Source organism: Lutra lutra, chromosome X, assembly GCF_902655055.1.
Source record: "Lutra lutra chromosome X, mLutLut1.2, whole genome shotgun sequence".
NCBI classification, from domain to species: Eukaryota; Metazoa; Chordata; class Mammalia; order Carnivora; family Mustelidae; genus Lutra; species Lutra lutra.
The window spans coordinates 83,272,511-83,292,657 of NC_062296.1; the positions used below are offsets into that span (position 1 = coordinate 83,272,511).

The 20,147-nt window shown below is 40.5% G+C and overlaps 1 long non-coding RNA gene across 1 annotated transcript in view; it reads left to right on the plus strand.

Moving 5' to 3' along the window:
* LOC125092320 (uncharacterized) overlaps positions 1–4,694 on the plus strand; it is a 351,199-nt gene extending 346,505 nt beyond the window's left edge. Inside the window, exons 6-7 of the long non-coding RNA XR_007124874.1 lie at positions 4,325–4,379; positions 4,470–4,694. This is a non-coding gene — a long non-coding RNA (uncharacterized LOC125092320). The remainder of the gene's footprint in view (positions 1–4,324; positions 4,380–4,469) is intronic.
* The last annotated feature ends 15,453 nt before the right edge of the window (positions 4,695–20,147 follow it).

The following is a 20,147-nucleotide window of genomic DNA, read 5'->3' on the forward strand; positions in this document are numbered from 1 at the left end:
AATAAAGTTTATTGGCAAATAGCCACACCCATTACCTGTGGTCTATGGCTGCTTTCATGCTATCGTGGCATATTGAGTAGTTGCTACAGAAACCACATGGCCCACAAAACTTCAATATTAACTATCTGACCTTTTGCAGAAAAGTTTGCTGACCTTCTCTGACTACATAGGAATTAACACCCTAACTGGTGGAATGAGACAGGATCACCGTAATAGACATTCTCATTCAGAAAGAGGAAGAATGACAAATACATGGCATTTACCAGTCCATAGCAATCCTGAAACTCCTAGGACCATGAGGGTCACCTGCTTTGGACATGCTCATGGCAGGGAATGGGTGTCAATCTCATCTAAATCTGAAAGGTAGCAGGGAAACTCCATCTAATCTGGTAATTATTTTGGGAAACATTTCTGTGGCATCTGATTTCATAATTAAGGAACCTAGATTATGAAGCTATCTGAATGATTCTGAAGCTGCTTGATACTTGCATACGCTATTAAGAGAATGTGGGGGGGGTGCCTGGGTGGCTCAGTGGGTTAAAGCCTCTGCCTTCAGCTCAGGTCATGATCTCAGAGTCCTGGGATCGAGCCCCGCATCGGGCTCTTGCTCAGTAGGGAGCCTGCTTCCCTCTCTCTCTCAGCCTGCCTCTCTGCCTACTTGTGATCTCTCTTGTCAAATAAATAAAATCTTAAAAAAAGAGAGAGAATGTGGGTGAAGGAAGTTTGAGAAGAGACTAGGACTAAAGAGAAAGAAGAGAGAGGGCTGTAGAAGAGAGGCATGGCAGGAAACAAAAACAGTGAGAGCATTCCAGAGACCTGGGGCTGGGTTCCTTCTGACATCACAGGGTAGGGACTTAAAGGCAAACATGACACCAGTCGACTCTAGATTGTTCCTTACAGGCCTTTGTGCAAGGTGCACTAGATATCTTGTTGCTCCCAATTCCTTACCCTGATAATTTTAGGAACACTGGGTCCCCACACCCCACCTCAGGTTTTTCACCTACTATGAAACCCACAAAACCAGAAGTTCATTACTAACTGGTGAACATTCAGAGCCCTGAACTGTCTAAACTGGTGCATTTGTCAGATTCTTGCTTTATAAGTATTCAGTAAGTATTCACCAGAACACACAACCACCTCATTCATTAGCATTTGGGACTACAGGGGCGACAATAGGCTGTCTTGAAAGACAACTTACAAAATTATAGCTCCTTAAATATATGCTTGTGACTAACAACAAAATCCAAAGCTATATTTTGGGGCACAAGTCTGGTCAGCTTTGGAAATTTCAGGAAAGAGTAAAAAATAATTGAAGTCTCTCCTACTTTATCTAAAATGAATAAATCAATGTGAGTTTAATAAGTGTTTTTAAATCAGCTGCAGTTTTCCTTTTCTGAATGGAGGAACAGTTGCCTTCCATCAGCATTGAGTCCTTGACCTAAGAACTATCGAGTTCGAGCTTTCTGGGTGTGGAAGAACTGGAAGGAAAAGAGAAGGCATGCACCCTTGCAAATTGACTCTACACTTGCAAAGCTCCTCTGCCTTCTCTAATGGCTTCCAGAACTTTCCAGACTCCTAGAAGTTCGTTCAAGATTTTGGCACTCTACAAATTTATCCCAGATCCCAGAAAAGGAAATCTAACTTCAGCTGAATTTTTGATGAAACTAATTCTGCCTTCAAGGGGTGTGTGTGTGTGTTTTCAAGAAAGAGACAAAGAATAGTAAATTGTGAGGGAAACTCCATATCCCCCAAAGTAATGTCAGTCAAACTAAGAAATGAGGGCAGAATTCCACAGAGTCACTCAGGACACCATTCTTTTTCCTTCTGCCATTCCTACAATCTGAGTACAAAAGCAGGCAGTTAGCTCTGAGTTTCCAACTGGAGAAATATTATACTAGAGAATCACATTAGCATCTCAAATTAGAATCAGTTAAAAGAATTACAGATTTCAGAAAAATTCATGTTTGTCTGCATTTTTTTAGCATAAATATTTAGTAACCTAGGGTCTGGAAAGATTCTTCTACATGTCATTTTAAAAAGAACCAGCCATTTTATTTTCAGAGCAAAATCTGGAAAAAAAAAAAAAAAAGAAGGGAAATAACAATTTAAAAAAAAAAATTCCTACCTATAGATTCCCCACAGTTTAACAAGAAAAACTTCATGTGCATTATTTATGGTATAAAATTTTTCCACCAAGATCTGTTTTTACTTTAAGGGGGAGGATGAGTGCTTGCTTTCAGTTTAATGTAAATTTTCTCTCCAATTATAGCTCACTTATGGAGACTTTGTCCTATGGCTGAGCTGACATGCTGACTCATTTCACCAACAGTGACTTAATCCCCAAATAAGCTGCCCCTTCTCTCTCTGTCTTCCTTTCTCTCCTAGCCCTGGAGAACAAGGGAGAATTCACCCATAGCACAGTAAGTTAACAAGGTAGTCAACCAAAGTTCAGAGCAAGTTTTCCCACTCCCAGCTGGCGGTCGGCCACTCCATTCTGCCAGTGCTCAAAGTTGGCTTCTCAGAAAATCTATTCCAAAACTGGCACTTTACCTCAGGAGAATTTAGTCAAAGCATTTGGCACATCAGACTGTCTAAAACACAAGGTTAAGAGCTCAAAATAGCCACCCTATTCCAGGACTATCTTAAATTAAGGAACAAAATTATTAAAAGATTCTGCTACCATTGGACATGAAAACCAGACCCTTCCACGAGGTAGCTAGGCAAGACTGCGTTTCCTCTTGATACGTGAACAAATATTTAATAAGTATGCACGCTGTTCCTCCACTGCAGGAATACAGAGAAAAACAGGACATGGTCATCCCTATCAAAGATCTTAAAATTTAATTAGAGAAACAAGACATAAGCACATAAAATTAAACCCATTTAGAAAGTAGAATATAAGGCTTAGATTGTGGCTGCATTAATTATTCCACACACTCAATGTCCAGTTTGCAAAATGTGAAAAGTTACCTATGTTCCTTCTTTAAAACGTTTGTCAAGGGCTCCTGGGTGGCTCAGTGGGTTAAAGCCTCTGCCTTTAGCTCAGGTCATGATCCCAGGGTCCTGGGATGGAGCCCCGCATCGGACTCTCTGCTCAGCGGGGAGCCTGCTCCCCCCTCTCTCTGCATGCCTCCTCTGCCTACTTGTGATCTCTGTCTGTCAAATGAATGAATAATTTAAAAAAAATAAAACGTTTGTCGAAGTCTAATATACATATAGAAAAGTACACATATCGTACTCATATTGCTCCAAGAATTTTCACAAACTGAACACACCCCAGGAACCAACACCTAGGTCAAGGACAAGGATATTACCAGCATTCTGGAAGCCTTTCCTTTTGTTCCTGTCAGTCACTAGTCTCCTCTGAGGGTAACCTTTATCCTGACTCACAGCATGATAGATTCGCTTGCCTGTTTTTATACTTCATCTAAACGGAATAATGCAGGATGTATTCTTGTGTGTCTGGCTTCTTTTGCTCAACATAATGTTTGTTACAGATATTGTGGTGCCGAGTTGTAGTTCATTCTCATCACTCTGTGGTATTCCCTTGTATGAATATTATAAAATGCATTTATCCACTTCCCAGTTCACAGGCATCTGGGTATAATGAGTGGTATTGTCATGAACATTCAAGTTCATGACTTTTAGTGACCCCATGTACACATTTCTGTCAGAAGCATAGACACCCGTGAGTGGGATTGCTGGCCTACAGGATAGGCATCTGCTCAGCTTTAGCAGAGGCTACCAGACAGGTTCACAAACTGGTTGTACCATTTGACCCTCCCCCCCAGCAGTATATGAGTGTTCCAGCCAGCCCACACTTTGGCCAGCTTTCAGTATTTTCCACAGGACAACCCTCTGACAACACACTGATAAAGAAGAGCGTGTCTAGAGCAGAGGCTAACAGAGATTTGTGACACAGCCTCCAGATGGCTGAGAGAGAGAGAGCACACTGGAACTGTGGGGGCTCAAGTCTGACTCCAGAAACACAATTCCCCTCCTTATCCCCCATGCCCCATCTTGCATGAAGTTATCAGCAGCATACACATCTGCAATCTTCTCCATTGCAAAAGAAGTTACTTTTGTCCTAAAGAAAGAAACAAATAAGCCAACAAAGAAACACCGATATCCTTTAACACAGAGACCAGGTAACAAAAGCACAAATTCTTCCTGGGTGAGGCCAGTTGTATCAAGGAAAGACACAGGGTTTCTCTCTCAATTTATCTACTGATCTATCTAATACATAGGTTCTTACAATATACCAGGCCCTCTTACAACAACATTTGAGATAAACATTATTATTATTATTATTATTATTTTACAGGTGAGGACATTGAGGCATGAGGAAATTGAATAAGATACCCAACCTCATAGAGCTGGTAAGTGACAAAGCAGAGATTCCAACCCAACCAAGCCTGTCCTGAAGTCCATGCTCTTGACCTCACATTATGCTGTCTTTGTTTTTCTAGAATACTCAGGCCTTGAATAATTGCTCATCTCAACTAGTGTCCTGTGTTCCTTTATATCTTCCCCTTAATATACCAAGATGTTTCCTTACTTCATATGCCCAAATGTAAAGCAATTCCTTAGTATTCCGAAGAGAAAATTCTGTCTCCCACAGATTGGAGCCTATCTAAATAACAAATTTGTAGCCCCGTAGATTAAGTAATCAGATTGTCTACTTATAATACTGTACTTTTATAATTTCACACACATTTAACATAATAAATTAAATAAAATAATGTATTGTTAAAATAGTGCTTTTTTTCTGAACTCATGAGTCAGGAAATTATTTCTCTTGGGCAGGCTCATTTAGCTGTACCTTAGTGTCTGCACTGTCACTGTAGTTATTTTTTTTACTTTTATTGATTTTATTTTATTTAAATTCAGTTAATTAATATATAGTATATTATTTGTTTCAGAGGTAAAGTCCAGTTATTCTTCAGTTGTATATAGCACCCAGTGCTCATTATATCCCATACCCTCCCTAATGTCCATCAACCAATTACCCCATCCCCCCACCTCCCTCCCCTCCAGCAACCCTCAGTTTGTTTCCTATGATTAAGAGTCTCTTGGGGCGCCTGGGTGGCTCAGTGGGTTAAGCCGCTGCCTTCGGCTCAGGTCATGATCCCAGGTCCTGGGTTCGAGCCCCACATTGGGCTTTCTGCTCAGCAGGGAGCCTGCTTCCTCCTCTCTCTCTGCCTGCCTCTCTGCCTACTTGTGATTTCTCTCTGTCAAATAAATAAATAAAATCTTTTAAAAAAAAAAAAAGAGTCTCTTAAGCTTTGTCTCCCTCTCTGATTTCGCCTGTTTTAGTTTTCCTTCCCTTCCCCTATGACCCTCTGTTTTGTTTCTTAAATTCTACATATAAAGTGAGATCATATGATAACTGTCTTTCTCTGATTGACCTGCCTCACTCAGCATAATACCCTCCAGTTCCAGCCACATCATTACAAATGTCAAGATTTCATTTTTTGATGGCTGAGTACTATTCCATTGTGTGTGTGTGTGTGCATGTGTGTGTGTGTGTGTGTATACATATATATACATATGTATATGTATATATATATACACACCACAACTTCTTTATCCATTTGTCAGTGGAAATCTGGGCTCTTTTTTGGCTATTGTGGACATTGCTGCTATAAACATTGGGGTGCAGGTGCCCCCTTTGGATCACTGCATTTGTATCTTTGGGGTAAATCCCTAGTAGTGCAATTGCTGGGTCATAGGGTAGCTCTATTTTCACCTTTTTGAGGAACCTCCATGCTGTTTTCCAAGGTGGCAGCACCAGTTTGCATTCCCACCAACAGTGTAAAAGGGTTCCCCTTTCTCCGCATCCTTGCCAACATCTGTCATTTCCTGAGTGGTTAATTTTAGGCATTCTGACCTGTGTGAGGTGGTACCTCATTTTGGTCTTGTTTTGTATTTCCCTGATGCCAAGTGATGTGGAGCACTTTTTCACATGTCTGTTGGCCACCTAGATGTCTTCTTTGGAGAAATGTCTGTTCATGTCTTCTGCCCATTTCTTGATTGGATTATTTGTTCTTTAGGTGTTGAGTTTGATAAGTTCTTTATAGATTTTGGATACTAGCCCTGTAACTGATAAGACATTTGCAAATATCTTCTCTCATTTTGTCAGTTGTCTTTTGGTTTTGTCAACTGGTTCCTTTGCTTACAAAAACGTTTATCTTGATGAAGTCCCAGTGATTCATTTTTGCCTTTGTTTCCCTCACCTTTGGAGACCTGTCTAGCAAGAGATTGCTATGGCTGAGGTCACAAGAGTTGCTACATGTGTTGTTCTCCACTAGGATTTTGATGGATTCCTGTCTCACATTGAGGTCTTTCATCCATTTTGAGTCTATTTTTGTGTGTGGTGTAAGGAAATGGTCCAGTTTCATTTTTTCGCATGTGGCTGTCTAATTTTCCCAGTACCATTTGTTGAAGAGGCTGTCTTTTTTGCACTGGACATTCTTTCCTGCTTTGTCAAAGGTTAGTTGATCACAGAGTTGAGGGTCCATTTCTTGGTTCTCTATTCTGTTCCATTGATCTATGTGTCTGTTTTTGTGCCCACACCATACTATCTTGATGATTACAGCTTTTTAATATAGCCTGAAGTCCAAAATTGTGATGCCACCAGTTTTGGGTCTCTTTTTTAACATTCCTTTGGCTATTTGGGGTCTGTTCTAGTTCCTAAATCCTAAAATACAAATTTTAGGATTATTTGTCCCAGCTCTGTGAAAAAAGTTGATGGTATTTTGATAGGGATTGCATTGAATGTATAGACTGCTCTATGTAGCATAGACATTTTAACTCTTTAGTTATTTTTTGCAACATCAGCTTCAATTCATACTGAGCTACTGATGTACAGCATCTTTTGATTTCAGATATGATGAGATTGTTGGAAATTTTATACCAAATCAAAGTACTCATTTGTACACTTTTTTAAAAGTTTTATTTATCCTATAGGTATTATAATCAGTACCTCTTCAGTGGTGCATGTTAAAGATGTATTTTCTTATTTATTTATTTATTTATTTGAGAGAGAGAGAGAGAGAGAGAGAGAGAATGCACAAGTGGGGGAAAGGGGCAGAGGGAGAGAGAGAAGGACAGAAGCAGACTCCCCACTGAGCATGGAGCCTAATGCAAGGCTTCATCTCTCAACCCTGAGACCATGACCTAAGCAGAAATCAAGAGCAGACGCTTAACTGATGGAGCCACTCAGGTGCCTCCAATGGAGCATCTTAATATATTGCTCTATAAAACAATGACTAAAATATTTATTTATTACAATCTCAAGTGATTGCAATGGAGTCATAACCCCAGTTATAATTGCTAAATCTGTGTTATATATCTTTTCTTTCACTTTACTCAATCTGTAAAGAGACCTGTATAAACTTCTCAAATTAATATTGATTTAGGTTGTTTTAATGTTCCTCCTCAAATAGCACTTTATCATTCAAATTGAATGAATTCAGACTATATAAAGACTCAAATGGTGGCACCTGGGTGGCTCAGTTGGTTAAGTGACTGCCTTTGGCTCAGGTTATGATCCCAGGCTCCTGGAATCTAGTCCCACATCAGTCTGCTCAGTGGGGAGTCTGCTTCTCCCTCTCCCTCTACCTGCTGCTCCTCCTGCTTGTGCACTCTCTCTCTCTAATAAATAAATAAAATCTTTAAAAAAATAAAGACTCAAATAGAGGGTGGCAGTTCCTACTTTCCTAAGGAATAGCTTAGAAAGAAGGGAGAGAACTTCACCTCTGAATTGGCTCTCTTTGGCTAAATCCAAATCCACAATGTTACTGAACTACGCTTTTTAAAATTAACCTTTCTCTTAAATTTATCTTCATCCTTTCCCCTCTTCATTTCCCCCAACCCTGTCCTCCATCCCCAGACCTGACATCTGGCCATTTGGCTCTTTACACAGAGAGAGTTCTCAAACTTAAAGTCATTGGCCAGAAGCCAAGGAAATAACAAACAGAATACTAAAGAGTAACACTAAAGCCAACAAGGGCAGCCATATATTGAGTTCATACTATGTGTTTGGTGCCATGGTGTGTCCTTTCAGCGTCACAACAATAATGCACTAGACTGTTGTCTCCATTATACAGATAAACTGACTAAACCTCAGAAAAGTTTAATACTTTGCTCAAGGCCATAGACCTATTAAGTTGTCTGTATTAACCAGACCTGTCTAATTCCAAAACCCCCATTCTAAACTGTCATTGCCACCAGGCACATTTTATACAGGATCACTCTAATGAGAACATACTAGATTTATTCTATAAACATAAGTATGTAAAATGTTGTCACAGATTCAAATGCAGGTGATGGGGGACAATTTTACACAACAGAGGTACCCAGTATCTTGATAATTCTGTACCTATTTAGATCTGCCCAGATTTCCAAAGGCTGGACACTGTGAGCAGACCACCAATTCACAGGTTTCTCCAGACGAGTGAGCCGCATCCTGGGATAAGGACAAGTTTGGAAAATTCACATCCGAAGGGCAAGCTATGTGTGCTATGTGTGCACCATACAGAACTTCTGGAGGCTTCTGGCCAAAGAGCCAGGGTCTGTACTGAAATAGCATTTGGAGAACTCATAAATAATATAAAGTAGAAAAATGAGAACAACGGTGACCTTCTAAATCTGTTGGATTGTCATCATCAGAAGTCCTAAGATATAGAAAAGAAAGGGTAAGAGGCATATGGTGTTGTAGTAAAGAGCAAAAGCTTTGGAGTTAGAAACCTGGCTCTGCCACCAGCAGTATGGCCCTGCACAGAACACTTGTCCTCTTCAAGTGTATTAGATGTTAATAATAATAACTGTCATAATATCTACAGAGTTTTGGGAAGAATGAACTAGACTCTATGTGTAAAATATTTAGCACATTCTAGTGTGTGGGAAATCACTTAATAAATGATCATAATTACTATTATTTTGTAAACATCTTCAGCCCAAGATTAAGTTGCTGGAATGTCCCTTCTCACTGTATTTAAAGGATCTAATGGTCTCCCAGGAAAAGGGGGTGAGAGGACAGGTCTGGATAATGGGAAGGAAGAGCATCCCCCCTTCTCCTCATACTCCCTGTTTCTGAGTTTGTTTTGTCATAGAGTAACACTGCTCTCAGCCCACTCAATGCCAAAATTCACATCACCATCTGAAGTAACATCTTCAAGATGAAAGGAAAAACAGATAAAAGGATGCCAGTGATGTCTCAATTCAAGCCATGGGAAATGCAGTTAAGTTTGTCATCCTTCCCATCCCATGTGAGGAAATGTGCCTTCTACCTGCCACATAGTAGCTCTATAACTAGTATGTTGATTGGGAAAATGGTCTAAATTTAATTTAATCATCTTGAATAATGCTAGACCTATTTTTCTTGCCAACTTTAAAAACTTTTTATTATGGAAAATTTTTAAACAAACAGAAGTTAAAAGGTACCCCCCTGCACCTATAACCTAGTTTAAAAAGTTATCAACGCACGTGTTTCATACCCCTATTCATATCCTCTCTCCTTTTAGGTTATTTTGAAATAAATAACACTAAAAAATTAATAATTATCCCTTAATATGATCAAATATCCAATAAATATTCAAATTCCCCCATCTTGTTTTTTTTCACAATTTTTGTTAGTATCAAAATAAGGTCCATACTTTGTAATTAGTAGTGTCAAAAGTTCAAAAATAACAAAAGCAAAAGCAGTCAATCACTGAGGTAGCAATTAGTAAAAGATTATCGTGCACACACCAAAAAGTTTGTAAACTGGGAACACTCAAACCAGAACATGGAATGAGGTTCTGGGGTATATTGTTACAAAGCAGATTATATAGTAAGAAAGCAGACTATTCTTCACAGTGATTGCGTATGAGACTAGAATTTTCTTGAATGATAGGGGAACTGGTCAGTGGTTACCTCATATCAACTTGGGAAATAGTTTAAGCTTTGCTTATGGTTTCCAGAGGCATAAGCAAGAAATGAGTGGGGTCAAGTTCACCTTGCAAAATAAGCTAAATTAAGCTTTGTTTATATGAATGAACTGCTTTTGTCTGCTCAGGGAATTCTCAAGGCTGGTCTCCATTTCTTTTTTATTTTAACAATAGATAGGTCTTTTGAGACATAATTTCTAGCTTCTAATTCTGTCTCTCTCTTCCCCTCTCCCTCTTTCTTTCTCTCTCTCTCTCTCTCTCTCACACACACACACACACACATACACACACACTTTTCAATGCACTTTTGTTGTTGAAGAAGCCTGTTGCTTGTCCTTAGAGTTTTGATATTCTGGATTTTGCTAATTCCATCCCTATGGTATCATTTAATGGGTTTCTCTGTCCCCTGTAAATTGGTAGTTAAATCTAGAGGCTTGATCAGATTCTGGTTTGATATTTGACAAGGAAACTGCATAGATGGTATTTTGTACTCTCATCAGGGGTGGCATATGGCCAGTTGCTGCTCTTTTTGCTGTGCTAGCCATTGATTATCATTGTCCAGGTGCAATTTTTTAAGACAAGATTTTACTATGATTTATTCCAAGACTTTTTAGAAACTAGATTTGACTTGATTAGGACCTAGACATCAAGGCAAGGATCTATCCATTTTAGAAAAGAGACTGTATCTTATTCTTCTTTATGTCCCTGGTGCTAATAGCATGGTGACATCACAGGCACCCTAAAACTGTGGGTCAAATTAAATATATTATAAATAAATAAATATGTATATATGTATAAAATAAATATATTAACCAATATTTCCTCTAGAATGTAATGTATCCAAAGAAGTGTGTACCTTTCTACTCTCATCATTAGCTCTTAAAGAGTCAAAGACTTCCCTACTACCCCAATACCTAACCCGCCTGTTTTTTAAAATTTAGTCATTAAATTCTCTTCACATATATAAAAGAAGAAATTGCCACACCTGCAATTGAGTGACTGCAAAAGGCTAACATGAGTTTCAATTCTTTCATCACATCTGCTTAAATTTCCTCATTAAGGCTTCAGGTGTAATTTTCCCAACAGCATTACCTGGGCTGTGTATGCAAATGACATCCCTGCTCACACAATTGAGCATTTTGGACAAGATTATATTTTCTTCCCCTCTGTGATGAGAAAAAAAAAGGAAATGTGGTTCACACAATGTAGATTGGATTCTCTTGTTCTGCTTTTTTAAACAATTCATGGTAACAGTACCTGGTAGGACTCATGTCTGGGGGGTTCTTGATCCTATTTTTGCCACACTCCAGCCTCTCTCTGGATCTTGCCAGATTTAGACAAAAGGACCAAATCAGCATTTAGCAAAGGTCAAAATAGAAGCTGGTTCTACACATAGAAGCAATCCTGGTTTGTTTCTAGCTTGGGTTCAGCTGTGACCCCTCATTATCAAAGTCCTCTGACAGGTTGTTCACTCCACTCTCTCCCCTTTCTCCCATCGCATCCCCTCTTTAGCCTTCTGCAATCTGATTTCTACACTGACCCCTACCCAGCCACTCTTGCTGGTAACCAACACGTCACCTCAAGTAGGCTTTCACGACTGGTTCTTATCTCACGTGATGGTTTTGCCATTCTCGTGCTGTTCAGCAGCTCCTTCCTTTTAAAACACCTCTTCTCTGAGTCTACACCCATTCTCTTTCGACCTCTCAGAGTGTTTCTCAGTCTCATCTACAGCCTTTTAAATACTGGATTTTCCTATTGATTTTGCCAAAACCTCTCCTTTTCTTACTCACTCCCTCTCCCAACAATTTCATTACCAAGTCTAGGGGGAAGACTACCAGATCTACAGCACTTCCTCTGTCCTTGTCTGGAAGTTCAGACTCACATCTCTGGTTGTACACTGGGATAGCTGCAAAAAATGGCCAAGTGGCACACATCCAGATAGAATTATTACCTCTTCCACCCCCACTCCTTGCTTTCTATTTCTGCCCTCTGTAATCTGTGGCCATCTCAAGCCCCTCAGGGCAACACTTACCCTCTCTTCTTCCCATTCCCCACATCCAATTGGTCATCGGGTTCTCTCAAGATAGTACTGCAAACATCTCTGAGTCATCCCTTCTGCCCCTGTGGCTCTACTGTGCCTAGTTTATATTCTGGCCTACTTGCACCTAAGCCATCACAGCAGCCTCCTGATCTTGGGCCAGTTTCTTCTCTGAATCTGTCATTCACAGTGATGCCACTGTTAATATATAATAATAATATCTTCCTGAGACACACAGTAGGTAATATGACTGTCCTCCTGAAAGACTCCCACTGACTTCTTCTATAGGCTGTAAAGACAGTAACATCAAAAGCACTTGGTGATGTGGACCCAATTTCTCTTTCTAGCCCCAGAAGTCAAAGTAAAGAGTTTCTGGGGCTTCCAGTAGTAGAAGAAATATGAAGAAAGACAGAACTTCTGCAGGAGGAAAGTAAGCAGAAAAAATGCTACTCTATTAAAGGGAAGCCAAAGAAGAGATAAGCAAGGAAGGCTGGTAGTGTCATGTAAGGGGGTGATACGGTTCAATCAATAGGATGGAGAAAAATCATTAGTACGAGTTAAAACAAATTAAACATGAATTTAATAACAATGCTATGTTAATTTCCATGTATATTACCTATCCTTGCATACGGCTTCTCTAAACCTAATATTCTACAGCAGACCCAACAAAATCGTCCCAAGTTGGTTAAGTGTTCTTATTTCTATTTTAGGCTTTCAATCCCAATTGTTAACAACTCTATTAAATATAAGACTTCCTTTCAGAGCTACTTGGAAATGTGTTACGGAAATGCTGCATATTTTCCCTCTTACTTCTTCCCCAGCATTTCTCCAGCTTCTAAAAATAACACCTCAGATGCTGCTTTGTTCACTGTTCTAGTTCCCACTTGAACACCTATCATGTTCAGAGCCCAACTGGGACATATCATTTTCACTGGCACTGTGTGTGTGGGTCTCCATTTCTTCTTGCTCATGTAGCATTTTTTTTAAATGAAGCTTAATGGTCCTGAGGAAATTCTTTTCTGCCATGAGAATGAAAAGGCTACAAATCATTTTTCTCCTCTGATTTCCACAGTAGCCTTAGGAGACATCTTTGGCAGCCAGCGTAAGAGCTCTCCTATGTACACGAGGAGGGAAAATGAGAACAATAACAGTCAGCGGTTGACAATATTTCTTTGAAAACTAAGACTTGCTGTGTGCCAGGCACTTCATGTACATAATCAAATCCATCATCAGATCACTCCACCAACGAGGCATTCTTACACTCCTCATTTTTCAGACAAGCAAATCAAAACTTGAAGGGGTTAAAGAACTTGAACTGAGGTAACAAAATCAGCAAAAGGACCCACTTTCAGAGCTAGAGGTGCATGGGACCATAACGCATGTTCTGTATGCAGAAAATCCCATATAAATTTTGAAATAGAAGCCCATACCTGGTATAGTAGGTTGGGTTCTCTCAGAAGCAGACCCAGAAACAAGGACTAGAGTGCCAGTGCTCTTATACAGGGAAGGGAAGGAAGCCAATGAGAGATGTGCATCCTCTGAGGAACTCTAGGAAACAGCCTACAGCATGCCTCAGACCTAATCCAACCAGTAGGCAAGGCAACTGAGACGTTTCTGCACAAACTCTTACGTTAGTTATTGGTTAAGAGCTGCTGTTGGCAGTACTCATAGCTTGCTCTGAGCACAGACAAAGCATGCTCCCCAGTCAGAAAAAGCCTTCAGACAGAGTCACAAATGTTCAACAGAAAGCAGCCTATAGCAGGCAGAGGAAAGTACTGAAGGATGTGGGCAGGACACCAAGAGCCTACATGCATATGGCCCTGGGGCCAAAAAAAGGGGAGGGAAGAGCAAAAACCCCATTCCCTGGACCCATTCTTTCAGTTACACTGCTTTCACCACCCTCCGGACCTAGCTTAACCAACTGGGATTTCTCAGCCCTGGTTTTCACCATTTTTTTTCTCAGTAATTCTCTCTTTTCTATCTCCAGCTGAGCACTAGGAACTTTCAAGGAGATACAGAAATGACCCCTTTGGGGCCACTACTTCCAGAAACAATGGGACCCACCATGGCACACCAGAACTTTCTACCTGCCAGCACTACCCCACACTATGGAAATCTGTACCCTCCCCCAAGATAAAAGATTTTTCATACTGTCTCCCTAGGAGTTCAAAAACTAGATACTCAGTCTCCAGATTCCAACTTCTGGAGACCAACATGAGGTCATTTTCAAAGGCAGGATCCTATGTCTGAAAAGAAAGAAAAAAAAAAACCTTGAGGAGGGAAAATAAGAACAATAATAGTCAGTGGTTGACAATATTTCTTTGAAAGCTAAGATTTTGAATCTTCATTCAAGATTTTGCAATTCTAAATTCCTAAATGAAAAAACATAACCAAGACTGCTAAAAACCCCCTAGTTCTTTGGGGTTAATAACTCTCTAAATAATGTTATAGGTTGGATGTTTTAGTAGTGATGATAAATAGTAATAACAGTCAAGAGTTCCAGTGTGTTAATGGAACACAGTATACCCAGCCATCAGGCTAGCTCAGTAGTTCTCACTATAACCCTAAGAGAGTCTTGCAGATTAAAAATCAAAAGCCCATGGGTATGTCCATAAGCACTGCAGAAGGGCCCATTCTTACATGTCCCAAGTTTTACAGGCTTTAGACACCACTCACACAGATGGAATGGCAAGTGGCTCAGATTGACAATAGCCAGGTCTGGGAAAGAGGGTTCTAGACTGGCTCAGACAGGTAGGGGAGATTCAAATTAGTTCTCTTCTCTTTCCTATAACTCCCAAGTTATTGTCACATCAGCTTTCATCATTTTCTTCAAAATTGCCTTCCAACGTTTTTCCTCCTTCCATCCCTTTGCCCCCCCCCCCAATAAGAAAAAAAATCAAAAGCCTACATGGTTAAACAACTTGTCCAAGGTCACATCGCAACTAAAAAGCCAAACCAGGACCCAAACCTAAGCCTGGTGCCTTTCTAGCATTCCCAATGCCCCAGGACCCATTGCCATATAAACAGTAAAGAAATTCTTGGTAAATAATGGGCTACTTTCATAAATGTGAAATAGAGGGTACTTCAGAAAGCCTGAAATATGAAAATACCATGCAAAATGGTTGATTTATTAGTGGGTGCTGCTGTATTTGCCATCAGAAGGCAAACTGATAATGTCATCTATGCTTGTTCTTAGAAGGATATCTGGTTAGAATGGAAGGAAATCTGAGATCAGCTAATCACCAGCTTGCAGAACTGGGGTCTGGAGAAGTGCAGTAACTAACTTTAGGACACTCCGCTCACTAGTTAGCCACCAGCTATGATGAGATCCTGGTTTCTCTGACTTTAGATCCGTAGCTTTTTCACTCACCCCACCAGACTGCGTCTTTTCATTCAAACTGCCCCCTTGGGCAATCACAGCTGGTCACAGTTTTTAGCACTGATGCAGATTTTGATCAGTTCCACTGTGCTGCATTTCTGACAATTCTCAGAAATGTTTTTCTCACAGGCATTTAGGAGAGTGCTATAATAACAGTTTTTTTTTTTTAATGTCTTTCTCCGAAAGAAATAACAAGCCAAAGCTCCAGGCTCTGCTTCATCATTACATAATACTTGTCTGGGATGGCAAATCACTTGCAAAAGGACAAGGCCTGGGGGAGGCGAGGGTGGGTGTGAATCTTCTGTGGCTTCTTGAGTAACATGAGGCGATTTGTCATTTTAGTGAGGCCAGCGCCTATGCTCTCAGATCCATACCCAGTCAGGCTCATTTTGATTATCTTTGAAAACTTAACCGTTTCTGAGGCTATCCCCGAATTGGGGTGGAACACAATGGTTGCAGACAGACCTGTTTTTCTCTCTTCCCTTCCACCCAAGTAAGAGAACAGTCTAATAATAAACCAAAGTTCTAGAACTTGAACTGAAAAAACCTCCGAATATAAAACCTGCTTCTTAGTCCTGCAAATGGGAGGGGAAGGGAGAAGTCAGAGCAGGGGACTGGTGTATTTTCTGTGAAAGTGCGCCCTCTGGTGATAGAGTTAGGTAAAGATGGGCTCTCAGGGGACGTAAACAAAATTATCATACCAAAAAGAATTTTTTATTGGAGGGAGAGCAGGTCTATAGATAACTCATTAATGTTCAACTTTATAGTCATAAGTTAGCGGTTATGGAGGACCCACTGAGAGATGTTACTTGTGTTCTTAGGGAGATTTGCACAAGAGAGATTGAAAATACTTCTGTTACTCGGGGAGCTCTCCAAATACCTTGTTGCTGGGCATATTTATGGAGAGGCGAAAATAAAGCAACTCCACAGGGCAGCAGTGTAAAGATTTGGGCTATGTATGTTAAGCTCTTAACAAAATAGTCAAAAGTAGCGTGAGGTCCCTTTAATTTGGAAAAATGGACAAGAATTCCAGAACAAATAGAGATACTTCTAAAAAGTGATTTGACTACGAATGAGGAATTTTCTTTTTTTTTAAAGACAGCACAATAAGCTATGCCTTACTGTGGAAAATCCTCCATTGAAGAGTCTTGTCTTTCTGCCTTTTTGCCTCCTTGTAAAAGCCTGCAATCTGGTGCGTATCTTTCCTTCCGTATTTAGACGGAAAGGGCAGGAGAGAAAGCCAACTCCTTTATTAGGCATTCCACTCAGCAATATTCTGTCCCCTGGCTCCTGCTTGCATTTGATAAGGAACGAATTCCAATGATCTATGGTTAGCTGCTGGTAGCAAGAGAATTTTCCCTCACAATTCCCTTTCTTCCTTCTTACTCACTCTCCCCACCGACCCACCCACTCCTAATTCAGACCACCTCAACTGCCTCCATTATTCATGCAAATCATTCCTCACCACGCTGTGCACAAGCACCCACGTTTATTTCCTTAGCGATGCTCAGTTTAACCTCTTGGTGCAGGAGAAATACAAAATCAGATCAGCTGCCTGAGTCTGGCGCTCACGGGGCTGCACCCAGGTTTTGCAGTTCCCACTCTGAGCCAATCCAGCAGGAGCCCATCAGCAAACAGACCATATTACATAAGGCAGCAGCCAGGCCAGCAATGAGACCAGGAAGGAAGATCACACCACCACTTCACCCACGTCCCTGGAGAATCTCCACCAGCCCCTTGGGAGAAGCAAAGGTAGCCGTCTGTAGCTGTGCGTCCATTTTGAGCCAGGCGGTGAGAACACGGCTAGGGAATAGAATCTGTCTCTCCGTCTCTGTATTCTGAAACCGAAATACTTCGCAGAATTCATGTTGCCTCAGGGGAATACAGAAACGTGCTTTGCCCTCCTTTGAGATTCATTAAACTCTTTCTTAAGGATAACCGTGTGCTGGGGATGGCTTCAGCTCATTTGTCCTACTACCTGGTCAGCGCGTGTTTGTTCAGTGACTGGGGCGAACAGAACAGCTGTGATCACAGGAGGGTAACCCAAATTCGTTCTTTCTGCTCCTTGCCTGAGCGTTTCTCGGTTGGCCGCTCTGTGGGAAGAAAAGAGGGCATCGCGAGAAATGGAATTCCTCTGCGATAACCTGAATCCTAGCTGCTAAGGCTCTGCGCTACATTTAGGGAAGGCTAATCTCGGACAGAGATCCGGTTTGAGAAATGAGCAGGCCGGTGCAACCTCTTTGCACTTGGAAAGAGACTGTGATAAGAAAAATAGAGACCAGAACCGAAGCCGTTTTTTCATCCCTGTGATTTGAGCGGATCCTAAGTGGGTCTTTGCTCTTTGTCTCTGCTGTCTGCTGTGCAATCGGCTGATGCTCATTCAATTGGGGGCGGGTGATAGCAATAACAGAGCTTTGCTTTTAAGTAGAAATAATATTTTCCTACAAAGATATCACACATTTAGTATGCAACAAAACTCCCTTCTCTCACTTTTGAGATCAATTTATATTCTAAGGATGTTCTCTCGTTAGATGTTTAAGATAGTACTGCATCGTAGCACAGACATCATTTGAATTTTAAGGCGGAGAGGAAACAGGGATGAGAGAGAACGGGAGATGGGGAAGGGAGGAAAAGGAAAGGGGGTGGGGGGGGAAGAAAAGTAGGAAAGTGAAAGAGTCCAGGAATATTTACAAGTATGAGGGAGAGCAAGTCCTTCTCTAAGAGAGTATCAGTTCATTACTGCTAATGGGCAGTGAGACAGGGCTAATTAGAGAAAGCTAAGGGCTCATGGGATCTCAACAGAATCTGAGGTTAGGGCCATTTCTTCTATGCACAGCCCCCTCCCCACTGAAAATCTGAGCTGACAATAATGTAATGACAATAATGACTGATGTAACGGGAGATGTCACTGATGGGACGATGTCATACATGACAATTGTGTGTGAGAAGAGAAAAGGCTGAGGACCCCTGGAAATAAGCAAGGGAGAAAGAAATGAAATCCCTTCACTGCAAATGAAAGACAGCAGATCCTTATGTGAAGATGAAATACAGAAACCCTCGAAGCGGAAAGTAAATCCAGTAATTGCCATTGTATACCCACAATCCCTCCATCCCAAACAAGACAGTAAGACAACAACTCTTTGTTCATCCACGGCGTTGTGTCATTCACAGGGACGGTTGGTCATTATGTGGCTGTCACTGGGCACAGAGGTGGGAGTCTACATCTTTCCCCTGATGAGCCTTCAGAGAGTAATAGTAATGTAAGTGTGGCTGGATGGAAGCTGGCTTTGGTTCAGTGATGATATCTTCAGCATTTTTTGACTAATAATATCTAAATTCTGCAGCAAAGGTTTTCCAAAATCTTAATTCTAAGTTAAGTTCACTTTACAAAGTTTTGGACCTTTTTATTAGCCACACTTGTTGCAGCTCTTGTTATCCAGGAGGAAGAGGATGTTATTTTGTTGTTGGCAACAATGAGGTCGTGCAAATAAGGAGACAAAAGGGGTAGATCTTCACACACTGCAGCAATTTCTGGTTAAGAATTGATTTTACAAAAGGTTTTGCTTCCATCTAGTGGTTATTGTGTACAACTGTCTTATTCTGACAAGTGAAATTAATTGAACCAGATTTTGAAATGCCCCTATTCTGTGCAGAGAGCTAGTAATTAAAATACTAAAAACACTGCTAATGGTGATAGGACTCTGCTCTTGATGAGCGCCCAGCATAGTGGAGGAATCAGCCACTTAAAGTGCTGTAAACAAAAGCCATACCAATAAAAATAATAGTAGTTAAAAATTCTTCTGGTTGCTCACTACTAGATATTGACCTAAGCGCTTTACATGTTTTATCTCACGTAATGTTCTCAATAACCTTATGAGGTGCTCTTTTTAACCTCATTTTATAGAAGAGGGAGCTGAGGCTCAGAGAGGTCACATAACTCTTACAGAGTCACACAGAGTAAGTGTGGGAGCTAGGTTTTGAATGAGGCCAACTGGCTGCAGCCCATTCTCTTACCATCATATGTTCACATGACAAGCACAATAGAAGAGATATGCAGTCAAGTAACTATAGGAATTGAGCCATGACACTGAAGATGGGAGTAAAAATTGAGAGCAGGGGAGAAATCTAAAATGCGTCTAGGGAGTAGAACTAATGGATGTGGTGGACAATTGGATGGGGAGGAGAGAAGGAAGGAAGGTGGTAGAGTTTCTGGCTAAGCAAAATGGGAGACAGTAATTCATCAAAACTGAATTTTGAAGTAGACATAAGTGGGAGGAGAAGGGATCAAGTTAAGACTCTCATTTATTATTTAGAACCTTAGAAGTGATGTGAAGCAAACCTATTTCAACCAAAAAAAAAGAACTTTAGGAAAAGACCTGTGCATAATTAGGAAAATTATTCCTTCATATCATGAATCACTGACCTGAAGAAAACATACAAGAATACAGTCATCCAATATGACCTTGTAAAACTTTTGACATTTCTGCAATTGAAAACCTCTATTGTGAACTATACCTACACATTACTATTCAAATGTTTTACTATAGAGTATATAAAAAAAACACTTCCTGTAGCACCCCACATGATATGTTCCCATGGAATTTTTCATAAAACATTATTAAAGCTGTACACACCCTGAATTCAAGTATTCCCACCTCCTCATTTCACAAATAAAGTTATATTAAGAGAAATTAATAAATATTTTTGAGCACCTTCACTATAATAAGGAACTGAAGTAGTCATTGTGTGAGATAAAAAGAAGTACAACACAGAGCTCTTATTCTCAAGGTATTTACAC